Source organism: Anomaloglossus baeobatrachus, chromosome 4, assembly GCF_048569485.1.
Source record: "Anomaloglossus baeobatrachus isolate aAnoBae1 chromosome 4, aAnoBae1.hap1, whole genome shotgun sequence".
Lineage (NCBI taxonomy): Eukaryota > Metazoa > Chordata > Amphibia > Anura > Aromobatidae > Anomaloglossus > Anomaloglossus baeobatrachus.
The window spans coordinates 140,121,300-140,141,319 of record NC_134356.1 but is presented as its reverse complement, the minus strand read 5'-3'; positions in this window follow the sequence as shown (position 1 = coordinate 140,141,319).

Sequence of the window (20,020 nt, the reverse complement as noted above, 5' to 3'; positions counted from 1 at the left end):
GCCCTTCTATTAGATCAGGCGGGCTGCCAAGCCGTACTCCACTGTATATCATGCACGGACAGACACTCTACAGTGCAAGGCCCAACAGAAAGGGGCCTGGCTGTATCCTGTACAAACAAAAAAATAATATGAGGTTTTTGTTGGTATTTATGGCCATAAAACGTAAGCCTACACCCTCGTCAAGGGACCTCATGTCTGTAGGTCCCTACACTAAATATAAAAAAAGCAACAATAAGAGGATAATGTCCTCCAAAAATCAAGTATTACTCACAGCAAGTTGGGCTGCAGTGTGTACATCGCCCTGGCCAAAAACTGATGCTCTAGCAGGATACAGCTAAACCCCCACTAAGTGAAGGAGGACATTATCCTCTTATTGTTGCTTTTTTTATATTTAGTGTAGGGACCTACAGACATGAGGTCCCTTGACGAGGGTGTAGGCTTACGTTTTATGGCCATAAATACCAACAAAAACCTCATATTATTTTTTTGTTTGTACAGGATACAGCCAGGCCCCTTTCTGTTGGGCCTTGCACTGTAGAGTGTCTGTCCGTGCATGATATACAGTGGAGTACGGCTTGGCAGCCCGCCTGATCTAATAGAAGGGCGTTACCTAATAGGCTGCGGGTTTGTGACTGTGTCATCTGCATGTGAACAGCGCTCTATGCAAGCCACTTGTGTGCAGTTTTATCATCTAGCAGTCACCTCCCCTCCATTCCATGAAGGTGTGTGTGTGATCTGCTTCTCCTGCACCTGTGATGCCTTCACTTAGTGGGGGTTTAGCTGTATCCTGCTAGAGCATCAGTTTTTGGCCAGGGCGATGTACACACTGCAGCCCAACTTGCTGTGAGTAATACTTGATTTTTGGAGGACATTATCCTCTTATTGTTGCTTTTTTTATATTTAGTGTAGGGACCTACAGACATGAGGTCCCTTGACGAGGGTGTAGGCTTACGTTTTATGGCCATAAATACCAACAAAAACCTCATATTATTTTTTTGTTTGTACAGGATACAGCCAGGCCCCTTTCTGTTGGGCCTTGCACTGTAGAGTGTCTGTCCGTGCATGATATACAGTGGAGTACGGCTTGGCAGCCCGCCTGATCTAATAGAAGGGCGTTACCTAATAGGCTGCGGGTTTGTGACTGTGTCATCTGCATGTGAACAGCGCTCTATGCAAGCCACTTGTGTGCAGTTTTATCATCTAGCAGTCACCTCCCCTCCATTCCATGAAGGTGTGTGTGTGATCTGCTTCTCCTGCACCTGTGATGCCTTCACTTAGTGGGGGTTTAGCTGTATCCTGCTAGAGCATCAGTTTTTGGCCAGGGCGATGTACACACTGCAGCCCAACTTGCTGTGAGTAATACTTGATTTTTGGAGGACATTATCCTCTTATTGTTGCTTTTTTTATATTTAGTGTAGGGACCTACAGACATGAGGTCCCTTGACGAGGGTGTAGGCTTACGTTTTATGGCCATAAATACCAACAAAAACCTCATATTATTTTTTTGTTTGTACAGGATACAGCCAGGCCCTTTTCTGTTGGGCCTTGCACTGTAGAGTGTCTGTCCGTGCATGATATACAGTGGAGTACGGCTTGGCAGCCCGCCTGATCTAATAGAAGGGCGTTACCTAATAGGCTGCGGGTTTGTGACTGTGTCATCTGCATGTGAACAGCGCTCTATGCAAGCCACTTGTGTGCAGTTTTATCATCTAGCAGTCACCTCCCCTCCATTCCATGAAGGTGTGTGTGTGATCTGCTTCTCCTGCACCTGTGATGCCTTCACTTAGTGGGGGTTTAGCTGTATCCTGCTAGAGCATCAGTTTTTGGCCAGGGCGATGTACACACTGCAGCCCAACTTGCTGTGAGTAATACTTGATTTTTGGAGGACATTATCCTCTTATTGTTGCTTTTTTTATATTTAGTGTAGGGACCTACAGACATGAGGTCCCTTGACGAGGGTGTAGGCTTACGTTTTATGGCCATAAATACCAACAAAAACCTCATATTATTTTTTTGTTTGTACAGGATACAGCCAGGCCCCTTTCTGTTGGGCCTTGCACTGTAGAGTGTCTGTCCGTGCATGATATACAGTGGAGTACGGCTTGGCAGCCCGCCTGATCTAATAGAAGGGCGTTACCTAATAGGCTGCGGGTTTGTGACTGTGTCATCTGCATGTGAACAGCGCTCTATGCAAGCCACTTGTGTGCAGTTTTATCATCTAGCAGTCACCTCCCCTCCATTCCATGAAGGTGTGTGTGTGATCTGCTTCTCCTGCACCTGTGATGCCTTCACTTAGTGGGGGTTTAGCTGTATCCTGCTAGAGCATCAGTTTTTGGCCAGGGCGATGTACACACTGCAGCCCAACTTGCTGTGAGTAATACTTGATTTTTGGAGGACATTATCCTCTTATTGTTGCTTTTTTTTTATTTCCAATCAGAAGCCAGCAGCAGATCACTGGAGAAGCTGCACTGAGAGCGCATCCCTGCACAATGCCTGGAAATCAGTCCTCTGCTATAACGCGCTGACTGCACAGCCCCCTGCAGAGGTCGCGATCAGCAAAGATGGTACTGCGGCCACAAGAGGTAGGACACAGGGCACCAAGGGAATGAGGACAGGTGAGAAGGATTTGTGTTTGTTTTTTTTGTGTGTTTGAAGAATGGCAGACTAGGGGGCAATTCTACGTGACAGAGCATTACTACAAGAAGAAGACCCCAAGGGGACATTACTACAGGATTGGCACAAGGAAAGGGGACATTACTATATTATGGGACAGCGATGGGTACATTACTATAGTAGGGGGACATGGATGGGCACATTACTATAGTATGGGGACAGGGATGGGCACATTATATGTGGGGTGAAGGTGATTGTGCTGTCACAGATTAAAGAAGTAGGATATCTGCTCTGTACTAACAATGATTGGAAATACAGAGCAGTGATATCTCATTTGTGCAGCACAATCACCTCACATCCACCTCCAATATAATATAGTAATGTGCCCATCTTTGCTGGAGCAATGAGAGGTCAGTGCTGGCGCATGAATACTGACAGTTAATGAGTGTGCAAAGGGCGGGAAGAAGGCGGGTCTGGACAGTGAGACCGGGGCGGTGCTGTGACGCCCTGGGCAAGCCAGGGGTCACAGGTCATAACACCACCACACGCTACATCCCAGTTAGGAACACCAAAGCTACTAAAATCCTTGTTGCCTTCCTCCAGGGGCTGATGTTCACACCAGGGGGTGGGCCAGGTGGTTGGCTCCGCCCACCGAGGAGTACACAGCTCTGGAGGCGGGGAAAACCAGTCAGTCTAGTTAGGGGAGTGAAGGCGTAAACAGATAAGTGAAAGTGAAGTGGTAGTGGAGCAAAGAAGAAAAGGAACAAAAGTGAACGTAGAAAGACCTGAAGTTAGTCCAGCTAAGTGCAGGACAGTGTCAGCAAGGTCAGCAACAGCGGTGATCGTCTGGAGGGGGACTGCTCGGAGGTTGCTGGAAGGACCGCGGACGGGTAGTGGCCCGGCGGTCTGGAGCAGTATACGAAGGACAGTCAGCACCAGGGCAGGGGCCTCTCGGACCCCGGCAAGGCTAGGAGTCGCCATAATTTGCCGAATCCGTCAGTGAAGGGGACGTCGATCCCCCAACAACCAAGTCCTGACTGAAGGCAAAAGTCCAACCATTAAGGAGGAACACCGCCACCGCCAGGGCACCAGTTCCTCAGGGCCAGCGTCTGCGGGCAAAGTAGGGCTCCTCCAGCCCATATCCAAGCCGGGGAGCGGGTTACCGGTGGGAACCCATCGCTACCAACACAGAAACACTAGGTGCAGGTCAAAGGGACATAACCGTTACCTACTGGGAGAGCAAGTGCAGCCGTCCGTGGGAACCGTCTTTCCAGCCGTGTGGTTTACCGTAAAACTGTGTCAACGTCTCAGGCTAAGTGAGTACCACAGTGCCGCAAGGCACAGCGCTGCCCCCGCGTCCCTGCGCCCACCAGGCCCTGCACCTTCCACACCATCACTGGGCCCCGGGATCACCAACCCCTACCCACGGAGGGGCAACACAACACCTGGCTGCTCCGCATCACCACTCCCGGGATCCCCATATTGAGCAGCGGTGTTGCTACGAATCACCACAACCGTGGGTGGCGTCATGGACAATAGACCATCCCCACACCCAACAACCCCCTTTCACTCACGGGCGAGGAGCGCCGCTAGAGTCCCCGGGATCCGGCTCATCGCTCGAGCCACCGAGCAGCAGCAGGCCGCAGCAGCCGCGGCAGCCGGACCCGAGCAGCAGTGGGAGAGCGCGGCGTCCCCTCCTCTGCCCGCGACTGTGCCTGCCCTGACTGTGAGGTTTGGCACAGGAAGATGTCATGTTTGGTTGAGCTGCATGTAAACAAAGAGCTGCAGAAAATAAAGGAATAATTCAAGAGGATCAAAAGTTAGAAACCAAAAAAAATATAATGTAGGGATGTTTTATATGAAAATATAGCACAGATTAGCTTAAATTTTTTTTGGAGTTTGTCGGACAACTCCTTTAAGCCAGAGTGTTTCAGGTTACCAGAGGTCATAATGTGGGAACTCGGATATGACCTCCCGTGAATTGAGTGACGTCACTGCTGCCAGCCGGGTCCCCCTTGTCAGTGTTTCCTGGAGCCTGGTGAGATTGGACATGTTTTCAGTCTCTTCAGGCTCCGATGTAAGAGAACTAGGACCATCATGGAACGTTGTGTGGATTACGACGTAACTTCAAGTTTTTTTGGGGGTTAATAAAGAGGGTAAAGAGGATGCTGCATTTTATTTCAAATAAAGGATTTTTCTCTGTGTTTGTGTTTATTTCTTTTTACTTATAGGATTAGTGATGGGAGGGTCTCATAGACCCTCCCATAGATGCTCATCACTAATTTTGGACTTGATGACAACTGTATGCTGTCATTAACCTCTGATATTACCCTGATTGCCACCGCACCAGGGCAATTGGATAGAGCCGGGTAAAGCACAGTGATTGTCGCATCTAATGGATGTAACAATTTTGCGGCAGATGCAGGCTATTTTTAGGCTGGAGGACTCCCAATATCCACGGCCCGCCCCAGTCCAAGAATGCAAGCCCCCAGCTGTGGGGCTTTATTATGGCTGGGTATCAAAATTGGGGGTGATCGCATGCTGTTTTTTTTAAATTATTTATTTAAATATTTTTTTTAAAAAGTCACATACGGTTCCTCCTATTTTGATACACAACCAAGATAATCATGTGGCTGGGGGTGTCACCCTGTAGCCATATGCTTTATCTGTGCTGGGTATCATAATATGGGGGACCCTACAGCAAATATTTTATTTATTTGTTTTTACTGTATGATATAGACCTGCAGACAGTGCCTGTGATTAGTTGCAGGCAGATGTTGTCACATGGGGTGGGGGTGCATCTGACTGCAACCAATAACAGACGCTAGGATGGTCAGTGGGCAGGGAAAGCAGTGCATATGTCATGAAAGTAATGAGTGGCCCCTGAAGTGAATGCTCGGCCATGAAGCAGTGTACAGCCTTCCTGCAGCCTCGGTAAGTACAGTATGCCTGCTCCTATCCCCCCAATCTCTTCTATCACCATTTTTAATCACTGGATTCTGGTCCCCGTAGACTTATACGGGGACCGGAATCTGACACATATCAGGATTATAAAAACCAGATAACAGGAACCCACTGATCTCAGTTATCTGCGAGTCCGCTCATCACTAGATATAATACATTCAACTCTTCATTATATTGTTTGACTCATAGTTTTAAACAAACTATAGAAAACATTAATATAAAATAACAAAGTTTCATTAATTTGGTCAGAAGTTGGACTTTTTATGTTTAATATGAAAACTAATATTAATAATTAGAATATAATTTATGTTTTCTCTGTAGTACTTAGATAGTTTAATAATTTAAATCAGAAACCAAGCTTGGGGAAAGCATAAAAGCCATCAAAAATCACAGCTGTAAGAATCTTTTAAAAGAAGATTTCCAGATGCTGAGTGACGAGACCACACATTTTTTGTATATTTACTGCCGTGCAAAATTCAAAGCTACAAGTTGAAAGATAAGTAAATCAGTTGATAATTAGAAGAGTTTGATTGAAGTGAAAAGGAAATACAGATATCAGGCACTTGATGTTTGCATCCAGGGATGAACAGAATTCTGAAGCACCTGGCGAAGCTTCCTCCACTGTTACTCTGAATAGCCTTTTGGGGTAGAATCCTCAAAGCCAAAAGAATAGACCAATTCTCAATTACATTTTATAAAGAACACAACAATTAACTAATTTTAGGCAGATCATCATCTCACATTCACTGCAGTTTATTCCTAAGTATCCAGACTTGTAACATAGTTGTAATAAAAAATGTGTCATCCCTATTGCCAATTAGTTGTTTTTTTAATAGTTTACAAACATTCTGCCTTTTTCAAAAAAACAATTAAAAGAAAACAATTGAAATAGCTCAACAAAAGCAATATGGCAAGTGATTTCTCAAAATGCAACATAAAAGGACACTTTCAATGACTACTGAGTTATTCTCACTAATCTATTATTCAACCACCTAAAAAGAATCTTTCATAAGAGCACACATTGGTAAATCAGCTGTTGTCTCAAAAATACATGTTGCAACTTATTAACCCTTTCCCCCCGGCGATTTTCCATTTTTCTGGGTGGGGGGGGTTTCCTCCCCTTCTTCTGAGAGCCGTAACTGCCCTGCCACTGGCACACAGACACCCTCAAACCAGCCCATCTTCAGCAACAAGTCGACCTGGACTGTGTGAGTGGGAGAGTAATCATACTGGAGGTAGAGGTTGCCAGGTCTGCTCAAACGCTCTCTGTCTGGCCTCTACTAATTAGGCCTGAGAGTTTGAAACCCCTCTCTTCTTTTCTTGGCAATGCCCTCCTCTGGCTGTACCCCCCCTCCCGGCTGAGCTCTTCCCTCAAAATTGGAGCTTCTCATCTGAGACCAACGAACAGTGTGCGCCATTCCCCTCACCCCCCTCATCCTCAAAGGAGTGGGCACAAAGATCTTATGAAGCGTTCCAGATAAGCCCGGGGACATAACTGAAACAAGGCTTCCCCTGAGCCACAACAGCACATCCTGCCTCCTACTACCTCCCTGTTGACTCTCCTGAAAAATCGTTAAGCAGTGGTTCTACCGGTGTCAGGACTGTTTATTGCTACAACTGCCATCAAACAACACCAACGATCCAGGAGCCTGCTCTAATTCCTGTAAATCTTCAAACCATCCTCACTCCTTCAGAGATTAAATGAGTTAACCCATTAAGAATTGGGGATACAATAAGTGTAATTTCCACTAATTCATCCAGCTGAAAGCCAAAGATGGTAAAATTTGGCAACAAAGCTGCAGGAGCCATCTCAAGTCCGCACAAGCAAACGTCAACAAGTTGCTCAAAAAACACTTGCATAGTCAAAAAAAAATGACTCCTCCTCTTCCGGACGAGCAGACTAGAGATGGCTCTGGGTCCAATGGAGAGAGTGACTCCAAAGGAAAAAGCTTGCAGAAAGAGCAACCAATTTCTTGATCCTTCAGGAAACGCATCCTGGCTAAAGCAAGGGTTTCTGTAATGAAAGATCTTACAGACATCAAGCAAGACATTACTCAGATAGGCCACAGGGTAGAAGTCCTGGAATCTGAAAATTTGGCTCTAGTTCATCATGCTAATTCCTTTCCCTCATGCCTGAAAGCACAAGAGGAACATGTCAACCAAATCTACAGTGTCCTGGAGGACCATGAAAATAGGTAACACAGAAATAATCTTCGCATTAAAAACCTCCCGGGAATCTGTTGCCACAGAGGCAGTCGGTTGCGCCCTCCAAGCGTCTCCTCCCCAAAGACGCAAGCTTGATTGAATTGGTAAGAGCTCACAGGTCTTTAAGACCAAGACCAAGACAATCTGACCCACCGTGCGATGTCATCTGCTGGTTCCTTGACTATCGTACAAAAGAGCTAGTGCTTAAAAGAGTCAGACACCACCACTTATGAGGGGGCCTCCATCCTAATCTTTTAGGAGCTCGCTACCTCTACTCTCAACAAGGGACGCCTGCTAAAACCCTTTATGGATGTCCTGCATCAGAAGCAATACCAGTACCATGGGCTATTCCAGTTCGGTATCGCAATCACTGCCCTAAATAAACAATTCCAGGCCCAAACATTGACCAAAATCCAAAAGATCTGTGAGGAACTAGACATCACTCTGGAAAAGTTACCAGACCTGTAAGCAACCCATCTAGCCTCCCTGACCCATCCTATACCTCATCCTACTCCATGTACCACAGCCTATACCCCCAAATCCCAGAGATCTAGACAGAAGGCGGCAAAAATACTCTTCCTCAACTCAGCAAGCAAGCTTGACTGACTTGCTTCTCCCAATTTAAGCCACATCATCTCTGCTTCTGCTCCTATGATCACCCGCCCCATGAGTGGCTGGCCTTATGAGGGGAATGACTGATCCATCCCTCTGGTTCCCTCTTCCACAGCTAGGTCACCCCCCTGAAGTCTATGTGGGATCTACAATAACTCACCTCCCTTTCTCATTCATTGATAATAGCAAGAACTCCCACTATGACTATGGTGTTTCTTACTGGGGCTAAGATCGGGTCGGTCTCGAACATGTTATTTCAACCACCTCCCCCTGAGACCATACCTACAAAAGCTATGTCTACTTCCATTGTTCTTGTTCCTTTTCTGACTTTTGCCTCCCTCACGAGCGGAGGTCCGGCTGGATGTTCACATGTTATTAGAATCCTTTTCTCTTGACATCTGTTTTGTCACCTGATTTTTTAGTGGAATTATGTTTCACACTAATCCTGTTTGTTCTGTTTCAGGTTGCATTAACTCGTGTTAAACCTCCTTTCCTACATCTACTTCCCTTTCCCCTCCATCTCCTTGTACCGGTCAAATGGCTAAGCTCTTCATTGTCTGACAGCCTTCCCATGTCGTCCAACATTGCTCAAGGCCAAAAGGTAATTACGGTGGCAAGCTTCAACACACATGGCTTCAATTAACTCATCACATGCTCACAGACTCTCAACAGATTTTGCAAAAAAAGGTTTTGATATTCTTACCCTACAAGAAGTACCCTTCCAATAGGACAAACTTACAATGTTTGACAAGCAACATTTCAATCAATGTTTCCACAAAAAGGCTCTAAAGGCGTTTCCATTGCCTTTTCTAAGAACACACCCTTTTTGATGTGCAGTTTTGACGCGGATCCTGAGGGTAGATATATCTTTTCTAAGGGCTTAATGTCTAGCTCCCTGATTACAGTAGACAGCATATACGCTCCAAACAAGAAACAAATACAATGGATTCTCTCCACACTTAAAAAGTTCAACCTCTTTTTAGAAGGAATACCTCTCCTATGTGGAGACTTAAATCTATCTCTGGACCCGCGTCTGGATCCTCTCACATCAAATACTCTCTGCAATCTCTGCAATCCATACAGTGCTGGCCAAAAGTATTGGCACCCCTGCAATTCTGTCAGAGAATACACAGTTTCTTCCTGAAAATGATTGCAATCACAAATTCTTTGGTATTATTATCTTCATTTATTTTGCTTGCAATGAAAAAACACAAAAGAGAATGAAACAAAAATCAAATCATTGATTATTTCACACAAAACTCCAAAAATGGGCTAGACAAAAGTATTGGCACCCTTAGCCTAAGGGCGGCTTTGCACACTACGACATCGCAGGTGCGATGTCGGTGGGGTCAAATCGAAAGTGACGCACATCCGGCGTCACTTGCGATGTCGTAGTGTGTAAATCCTAGATGATACGATGAACGAGCGCAAAAGCGTCGTTATCGTATCATCGCTGCAGCCTCCGACATTTCCATAATGCTGGTGCAGCGACAGGTGCGATGTTGTTCCTCGCTCCTGCGGCAGCACACATCGCTGTGTATGAAGCCGCAGGAGCGAGGAACTTCAACTTACCTGCCGTCGGCTGCAATGAGAAGGACGGAGGTGGGCGGGATGTTTACATCCTGCTCATCTCCGCCCCTCCGCTTCAATTGGCCGCCTGCCGTGTGACGTCACTGTGACGCCGCACGATCCGCCCCCTAAGGAAGGAGGCGGGTCGCCGGCCAGAGGGACGTCGCACGGCAGGTATGTGCGTGTAAAGCTACCGTAGCGATAATAATCGCTACGGCAGCTTTCACTAGATATCGAACGTGCTACGGGGGCGGGACTATCGCTGCAGCATCGGTAACACATTGTTACCGATGTTGCAACGTGCAAAGCCCGCCTAATACTTGGTTGCACAACCTTTAGCCAAAATAACTGAGAACAACTGCTTCCTGTTTCCATCAAAGAGTTTCTTACAATGCTCTGCTGAAATTTTAGACCATTCTTCTTTGGCAAACTGCTCCAGGTCCCTGAGATTTGAAGGGTGCCTTCTCCAAACTGCCATTTTGAGATCTCTCCACAGGTGGTCTATGGGATTCAGGTCTGGACTCATTGCTGGCCCCTTTAGTAGTCTCCAGTGCCTTCTATCAAACCATTTTCTAGTGCTTTTTGAGGTGTGTTTTGGGTCATTGTCATGTTGGAAGACCCATGACCTCTGAGGGAGACCCAGCTTTCTCTCACTGGGCCCTACAATATGCTGCAAAATTTGTTGGTAGTCTTCAGACTTCATAATGCCATGCACACAGTCAAGCAGTCCAGTGCCAGAGGCAGCAAGCAACCCCAAAACACCAGGGAACCTCCGCCATGTTTGACTGTAGGGACCGTGTTCTTTTCTTTGAATGCCTATTTTTTTCCTGTAAACTCTACGTTGATGGCTTTTCCCAAAAAGCTCTACTTTTGTCTCATCTGACCAGAGAACATTCTTCCAAAACATTTTAGGCTTTCTCAGATAGGTTTTGGCAAACTCCAGCCTGGCTTTTTTATGTCTCGGGGTAAGAAGTGGGGTCTTCCTGGGTATCCTACCATACAGTCCCTTTTCATTCAGACGCCAACGGATAGTACGGGTTGACTCTGTTGTACCCTCGGACTGCAGGGCAGCTTGAACTTGTTTGGATGTTAGTCGAGGTTCCTTATCCATCATCTGCACAATCTTGCGTTGAAATCTCTCGTCATATTTTAGTTTTCTTCCACATCTAGGGAGGTTAGCCACAGTGCCATGGGCTTTAAACTTCTTGATGACACTGCGCACAGTAGACACAGGAACTTTCAGGTCTTTGGAGATGGACTTGTAGCCTTGATATTGCTCATGCTTCCTCACAATTTGGATTCTCAAGTCCTCAGACAGTTCTTTGGTTTTCTTTCTTTTCTCTATGCTCAATGTGGTACACACAAGGACGCAGAACAGAGGTTGAGTCAACTTTAATCCATGTCAACTGGCTGCAAGTGTGACTTAGTTATTGCCAACACCTGTTAAGTGCCACAGGTATGTTACAGGTGCTGTTAATTACAGAGATTAGAGAAGCATCAGATAACTTTTCAAACAGTGCCAATACTTTTGTCCACCCCCTTCTTTATGTTTGGTGTGAAATTATATCCAATTTGGCTTCATGACAATTTTTTTTTTTTTCATTGAAGACAAATTAAATGAAGATAATAATACCAAAGAATTTGTGATTGCAATCATTTTCAGGAACAAACTGAGTATTCTCTGACAGAATTGCTGGGGTGCCAATAGTTTTGGCCAGCACTGTATCTCTCATAGACTCATGGCGATACCTTCACCCCTCTAACCGAGCTTACACCTATTTTTCATACCCACATAACTCCTACCATTGTTCGAAGATTTCTACTCCCCTCAATACTTAAAGCAGGTATTCTCCCAATCGTTCACTCGGATCACTTGATAGTTGAAATCAACTTAATAATCTAAAAATCTTACTCCCAATTTAGATCTTGGAGACATAATGAATCAGTCCTGTTGTCTCCTGATGACAAGCGACGATTGCAAGCAGCCATAGACAATTACTTCAAGACTAATGAATCCCCAGACTCTACACCATCCATCATTTGGGAAGTTCAAAAAGCTCTAATAAGGGCGAATTGATCTTTATCACTCCATATCTAAACGAGGTATGGAAATATACACTTCACAGCCTATATGGAGCCTTGTTGGAACTCTCGCACAAGAAATCCTAGACCAAATCGGTGTTGGAGGCACTAACTGCTAAAAGACAGCTTTTAAAAGATATGCTTAAAAAGCCATCAGCTAAGCACTACCTAAATTGGAAAAACAAATTGTTTATGCATAGCGATAAGCTGTCAAAATTGATGATGTCTCTAATCAAAAAACACCAAGCCCGCACTTATGCTCACGCAATAAAAACTGCAGAAGGATGCTACACCACTGACCATTCTCTACTTTCAGCTGAGTTTTTAACATTTAACTCAGATCTATACCAAACTAGTCGATGTCAACAAAAGAAATGAAAATATCAATAATCCAATAGTTTCTCTCTAAATTGCAACTACGTAAACTAACACCTGACCAAAAAAAAGTTCAGTCCAAAAAAACAGACCATTCAGCCTCCTGGAACTCCAGTCCACTCTGTTCAAAACCCCATCAGGAAACGCGCCGGGCCCAGATGGTTTGTCAATAATATACTACAAATCCTTCTCCAAAACCTTAGTCCCACACTTACTTAACATGTGTAATGCCATCCTCTCGGGTCACCCATTTTCAAGCAGGCCCTCGAAGCATGCATTTTGCTTATACATAATGAAGGTAAAGACCCAGAATGCTGTAGCAATTATAGTCTGATTTCTCCTCTCAACGTAGACCTTAAAAGTTTTGCTAATATGCTAGCCAATTGAGTAGCAGAGCTCTTACCTAATCTTATTTCCTCTTATTTCCTCTAACCAGACAGGGTTCATTAAAGGAAGAAAAGGAAAAGACAATGCTATCCGCATCTTACATCTAATTCAATACACCAACTTGCACAAAAAACCTCTGGTTCTACTGGGTACTGACACGGAAAAAGCGTTTAACAGGGTGGACTGGACTTTCCTTCAAGAAATGCTCATGAACTTTCATTTTCCTCCGAATTTTTCTCAGTCCATACTCCAAATGAACACCCAACCAATAGCGAGAATTAAACTTTATAACTCACTACCAATTCCTTTAACAGCCAGAATGGGACTAGGATTCCCCCTGTCACCCCCTCCTCTTCGTCCTAGCCATGGAACCTCTATTACAAGCCAATAAAATTTGCAGGGATATCCAAGGGATTAAGATAGATGGTACGCTCCAGCATTTGCAAACAACCACTTGGTTATCATATCTCAGCCTACTAAAGGTCTGCCCGCCCTCATGTCTACATTGGAAGAAAATGGATCACTGTCCAACTTTAAAATTAATCTGTCCAAATCCCTCAGTTTTTAGACATTTCCTCCCACTTAATCAACTGCCTCAAAACTAACTTTCCATTCCGTTGGCCGCCTAAACACATTATCTATCTGGGCAGTAAGATTGGAAGAAATTATAAAGAACTATTTGATCTTAATTTTAAGCCTCTCCTAACTAAGATTTCAGAGTGCATCAACACCTGGAGGGCCCCATACCTATCATGGATTGGTAAAAAGAACTTAGTCAAGAGCATGATTCTCCCAAAACTCCTCTACCTATTCCAGATGCTCCCTATCCTGATCCCAGAATCCTTTCTTTTCAAGGCTATTTCACTCATTTGCAAATACTTCTGGAATAAGAACAGACCATCCATTACATTTCATACTCTTTTCTTACATAAAAATAGAGGAGGAATGCGTGCCCCGAATCTATGCACATACTACTACATAGTCCTTGCTGATTCCCTCCTACTGGCTAACACCCATCATACCATCTAAGAAACAAACCTTAAGTAAAATAAACCACTTGTACCGTACCAAGGAATTAAGGCCCCGTCACACACAGAGATAAATCTTTGGCAGATCTGTGGTTGCAGTGAAATCATGGACATATTGTTCCATTTGTACACAGCCACAAACCTGGCACTGATTGTCCACAATTTCACTGCAACCACAGATCTGCCGCAGATTTATCTCTGTGTGTGACAGGGCCTTTAGCCTCTCTCACTCAACACAACCTAGCTTCTTTTCGGAAGACCTGGAACCCCTGGATAGCATATAGAAAAATCTCAGGAATTTATATCTACCATCACCACAGTGCTTGAAACTGGTGAAAGACCTCCTGAACTGTAGGTTCTGTGAGTTTTCCAGGGACTGTCATGTATTCACATAACTCACCTAACATTATTCTTCTTGAGCTGTCTGAGCCGAATCCCCTTCCCACATCCCCCACCCTCTTTCTACCTGTCTCCCCCACCTTCCCTGGTTTTCCATTTATTACCCTTAAATTGTCTACTTTCAATATTGCTGCTCTTTCTCTTGCTCCCTTCTTAATTTACAGATGACCTACACTTCCTAAATGTTTAATGGCAACTCTTCCAAATTTTACTTCTACTTCTTTACTTGTCATATAAGCATTGTTACTGACCTTACGGTTGAAGTTTGGTCCTATATTTCTCTATATGCTATTTAATTCCTTTGTTCTCATTTAATTCAGCGGTAAGTGCTACCTGCATGCATAATTAGATTCTCACATTATGATAATGTTATCTTCTCTTGCATATTACCCTCTAAGCTGTTATGTTATCTTTATATGAAAAGATACTGTAAATAAAATATTGAAAAGAAAGAGCAAAGAATATGAAACCTTTTTAGCCTTCTGTGAGAAAGCAATGAATAAATACATATAACTTAATATTAAGTCATATACTAGCCACCTTCTTTACATATTTTTTTAAGCATTATATTTGTACTTAAAGAAATTGTCTTCTATTAGAAAAACCCCTGTCATTTTCAATGTTGTGTCCCATTAAAAGAAAAAAAAATACTGCTGCTCTTACTTCCTGTTCCTGTTGATCATATGTACAATGGCGGGGAGAGAGAAACCGTTGGTGACTAGGTACAAGGCTTGCATGATGTCCCCAACTCACATGACGCCTGGAAACATGAGCGTCGCACCACTGCAACCATGTTTACATGCGAGTAGCGTATAAGCTTATATATTTTAATAAGACAAAAAAGCCATTCGAGGGTGAATATATATGCACTCGATGCAAGTATGTTGCATATTTAGAAGCCCTGGTAACTAATCTAAATAAGCAGCTTGCAGCACTTAGGAGCATTGCAAACCTGGAGAGGAGTTTAGAGCTCACTGAACTTTCTCTGGCTGAGGCCAGTGATATGGAAGAGGGTGGAGGTGGGGAAGATCAGAACCAAGAGGTAGGTAGCTGGGAAATCGTTAGAAGAAGATGTAGGAGAAAAAGTGTCAGGGAGCCTAGCTCTGATCTGGCACAACCTAGTAAATATGCCTGTTTGGCTGATATTAGGGATTAGAGTTGAGCGCGGTTCGTGGTTCTCCAGTTCGCGGTTCGAGTGATTTTCATAGTATCATCATAGTATCATAGTTTTTAAGGTTGAAGGGAGACTCTAAGTCCATCTAGTTCAACCCGTAGCCTAACATGTTGATCCAGAGGAAGGCAAAAAACCCCAATGTGGCAAACAAGTTCCAATGGGGAAAAAAAATTCCTTCCTGACTCCACATCCGGCAATCAGACTAGTTCCCTGGATCAATACCCTGTCATAAAATCTAATATACATAACTGGTTATATTAAATTTTTCAAGAAAGGCATCCAGGCTCTGCTTAAATGTTAGTAGTGAATCACTCATTACAACATCATGCGGCAGAGAGTTCCATAGTCTCACTGCTCGTACAGTAAAGAATCCTCGTCTGTGATTATGATTAAACCTTCTTTCCTCAAGACGTAGCGGATGCCCCCGTGTTCCAGTCGCAGGCCTAGGTGTAAAAAGATCTTTGGAAAGGTCTCTGTACTGTCCCCTCATATATTTATACATTGTGATTAGATCTCCCCTAAGCCTTCGTTTTTCCAGACTAAATAACCCCAAGTTTAATAACCTGTCTTCGTATTGCAGCCCCCCCATTCCTCTAATAATCTTGGTCGCTCTTCTTTGCACCCTCTCCAGTTCAGCTATGTCCTTCTTATATATCGGTGACCAGAATTGTACACAGTATTCTAAGTGCGGTCGCACTAGTGACTTGTACAGAGGTAGAACTATATTTTTTTCATGAACACTTATACCTCTTTTAATACATCCCATTATTTTATTAGCCCTGGCAGCAGCTGCCTGACACTGTCCACTAAAGTGAAGTTTACCATCCACCCATACACCCAAGTCTTTTTCTGTGTCTGTTTTACCCAGTGTTCTACAATTAAGTACATAATCATAAATGTTATTTCCTCTACCCAAGTGCATGACCTTACATTTTGGAGGGGTTCTAGATCGAATTAGAACGCAAGCTTTTTGCTAAACGTTCGTTAGCTCGAGTTACGTTCGAGAACGGTTCTATCAGCAAAAAGCCAAGCTAATTACTAGCTGGCTTTTGACTGTAATAGTGTAAGCCACTCTGTGACTCACATTATTATGAAATTTCAGCGTATAGTGTGCGGGGACTGCGCGTTCAGATTACTGCTGCTGGGATAATGGCGATCGCCATTTTTGTTTTCTTTTCTTCCTTCCCTAAGCGCGCGTGTAGTGGGGCGGGCCAGTATGTCAGCCAATCCCAGGCACACACACAGATAAGTGGACTTTTTGCCTGAGAAGCAAGGGCATGTGTCATAGGCTGTCCATATCACATGTCCTTGCATTATAAAAACAGACATTTTGTTCCAGCATGGCATTATCTGCCTTCTGCGACTGGGTGTCAGTCACCTCTCACGCAGCTACTGTCGCCGATCCGGCTGTGTACGATATACACACAGCGTTCTACAGATTAGGGACAGAATTTTATTTATTTCAGCCATTTTAAGGGCTAATTACAGCTGGCTCAGAGTCATAGGTGACAGTCAGGTCCGTGGAAATAGTTTTTAAAAGCTACAGATAACAGCGTCTGTGTAGCTAAGCTCAGGGACTTCCTTGCTGCATTTCACCATTAGGAGGGATATAAAGTGAGGCTTCCTTTCCTCTACACTGACCCACAACCCGGCCACTGTACCCTCCTGCCCTTTTTAGCAATGCCATTTTAATTGCAGAGTGCTGCCAGTTAGTGCCATCCAAAGAGTGGCTGCTGTCCTCCATTATTGTGGCACTTGTGTCAAGCAAGTCCCACCACCTCTGCATTCTCCCCTCCTGCACATTTTTGCAAAGCCATTTTAATTGAAAAGAGTGCTGCCAGTTAGTGGCATCCAAAAAGTGGCTCTTGGACTCCATTAGTGTCCCACTGGTGCCAAGCAATTTCCAGCACCTCTGCATTGCACCCTCAAGCTCATTTTTACTAAGCCATTATAATAGCAAACACTGAGGAAACTTAGTGGCATCCAAAAAGTGGCTGTTGGACTTAATTAGTGTCTCACTGGTGCCAAGCAATTTGCAGCACCTCTGCATTGCACCCTCAAGCTCATTTTTACTAAGCCATTATAATACCAAACACTTAGGAAACTTAGTGGCATCCTAAAAGTGGCTGTTGGACTTCATTAGTGTCCCACTGGTGCCAAGCAATTTCCAGCACCTCTGCATTGCACCCTCAAGCTCATTTTTACTAAGCCATTATAATAGCAAACACTGAGGAAACTTAGTGGCATCCAAAAAGTGGCTGTTGGACTTAATTAGTGTCTCATTGGTGCCAAGCAATTTGCAGCACCTCTGCATTGCACCCTCAAGCTCATTTTTACTAAGCCATTATAATACCAAACACTGAGGAAACTTAGTGGCATCCTAAAAGTGGCTGTTGGACTTCATTAGTGTCCCACTGGTGCCAAGCAATTTCCAACACCTCTGCATAGCACCCTCAAACTCATTTTTACTAAGCCATTATAATAGCAAACACTGAGGAAACTTAGTGGCATGATAAAAGTGGATGTTGGACTTCATTAGTGTCCCACTGGTGCCAAGCAATTTCCAGCACCTCTGCACTGCACCCTCAAGCTCATTTTTACTAAGCCATTATAATAGCAAACACTGAGGAAACTTAGTGGCAGGCATCCAAAAAGTGGCTGTTGGACTTCATTAGTGTCCCACTGGTGCCAAGCAATTTCCAGCACCTCTGCATTGCACCCTCAAGCTCATTTTTACTAAGCCATTATAAGAGCAAACACTGAGGAAACTTAGTGGCATCCATAAAGTGGCTGTTGGACTTCATTAGTGTCCCACTGGTGCCAAACAATTTCCAGCACCTCTGCATTGCACCCTCAAGCTCATTTTTACTAAGCTATTATAATTGCAAACTGTGCTGCCAGTTTAAGGGCCATAGTTGCATTGTCAGGGATAGTTTGTGTTGTTTCTTCTGCTGGCAATAAAGCTAGACCACCTCTGCAATCTACACCACCTCTCATTTTTTACTACCACATTTTAAGTGGACAATCTTGTCGCAATCAAAATGAGTGGCAAAATGACAGATGCTGGTGGAAAGGGGAACAGGCGTGTTGGAAAAGGAAAAACATTTGTGTCCGTGGCGAAGGTGGCAAAGCTCCATTAACATCTGCTGAAGATAGGCCATCTTCCAGCAATTGTAAGCAAATGCAAATGTCTACTACTTTCCGTGGACAGTCCGATGTGCTCCCTTTTTTACGGACACGAACAACTGGAACAAAGGTAAATGATGCCCAAAAAAATAACATGCTTGAATGGATTTTAAGTGGTCCAACAAGTGCCCTCTCCTCCACCTCAACTACCGCATCCAAAGAAAAGCAGTCCTCTGAGTTGTCATCCCAATCACACTTGCTTTCTCCCAGCTCTCAAGTCTCCATCCGCCCTGCACAGTATGATGAAACAGAAATGGCTGAGTCTGCAGAGCTGTTCGTTCACACTATAGCCTGGGAATCAGAGGTCTGCTCCCAAGCTACAGTGAGTACAGACCAGGAAATGGTCTGCAGTGATGCCCAGAACCTTTGTGACTCAGATTCAGGCCGTGATGACCAAGTTTCTGAGCATAATGTTGACTCTTATTCACAAACTGTAACACCTGTTGTAATAGACAATGAGGAACATACTGATGACGATGACACGCAGATACCAGATTGGGATGACAACTTAAATATCCAGTCAGGGCAGAAGAGGCTCGGTCTGAGGGTTAAGGGAGTGCAAACACAACGCTTGATGAGGAAGTTCTAGATCCCACCTACTGTCAACCCACAGTCAGGCACTCGAGGAGGTCAACAGAGGCGGTGGAGGAGGATGCAACTGACGACGAAGTTACCTTGCGCCTTCCTGGACAGAGGAGGAGTACTGGTAGCACGTCTACAAGTGCATCCTCAGCCACCACTCTGCCTCTGAGCACTAGTCGGGGTGTCTCAGCAGGTCGCATGTCCTCTAAGCCTTGCCTAGCTTGGTCCTTTTTTGACCTTGCAAAGGATCGCCCAAATCATGTGATCCGTAAAATTTGTCAGGAACCTGTTAGTAGAGGAAAAAACCTCAGCAGTTTGACAACTTCTTCCATGAATCGTCACATGAATAAATATCATATGTCCCAGTGGGAAGCTCACCGTGCTGCAATGCGGCCTAGCGGAGAGGACCATCCACCGCCTGCCCCTTCCAGTGCATCCGCGCGCTCTTCATCTTCTAGGACTGTGGGGACAGCTGTCACACCTGGTTTTCCACGCACAACTTCCACCACTGTAACCGCAACAGGCAGTTTGCTTGGTTCGTCGCCAGTTGATTTGGAAGGGGAAACAAGTGCGTGTGGACAGCTCTCTCAGATATCGATAGCACCAACGTTGGATGAAGGCAACATCATGTCTACGCCTGCACTTTCCTCACAAACCTGCATTTTTCCAGGGACACCCTACTCACCACCGTCTACACACAGCAGCCAGATCTCTGTCCCTCAGATGTGGACAAATAAAAGGCCATTTCCTGCGACCCATGACAAAGCTAAGAGGTTGACTTTATCCCTCTGTAAGCTCTTGGCTACCGAAATGCTGCCTTTCCGCCTGGTGGACACACAGGATT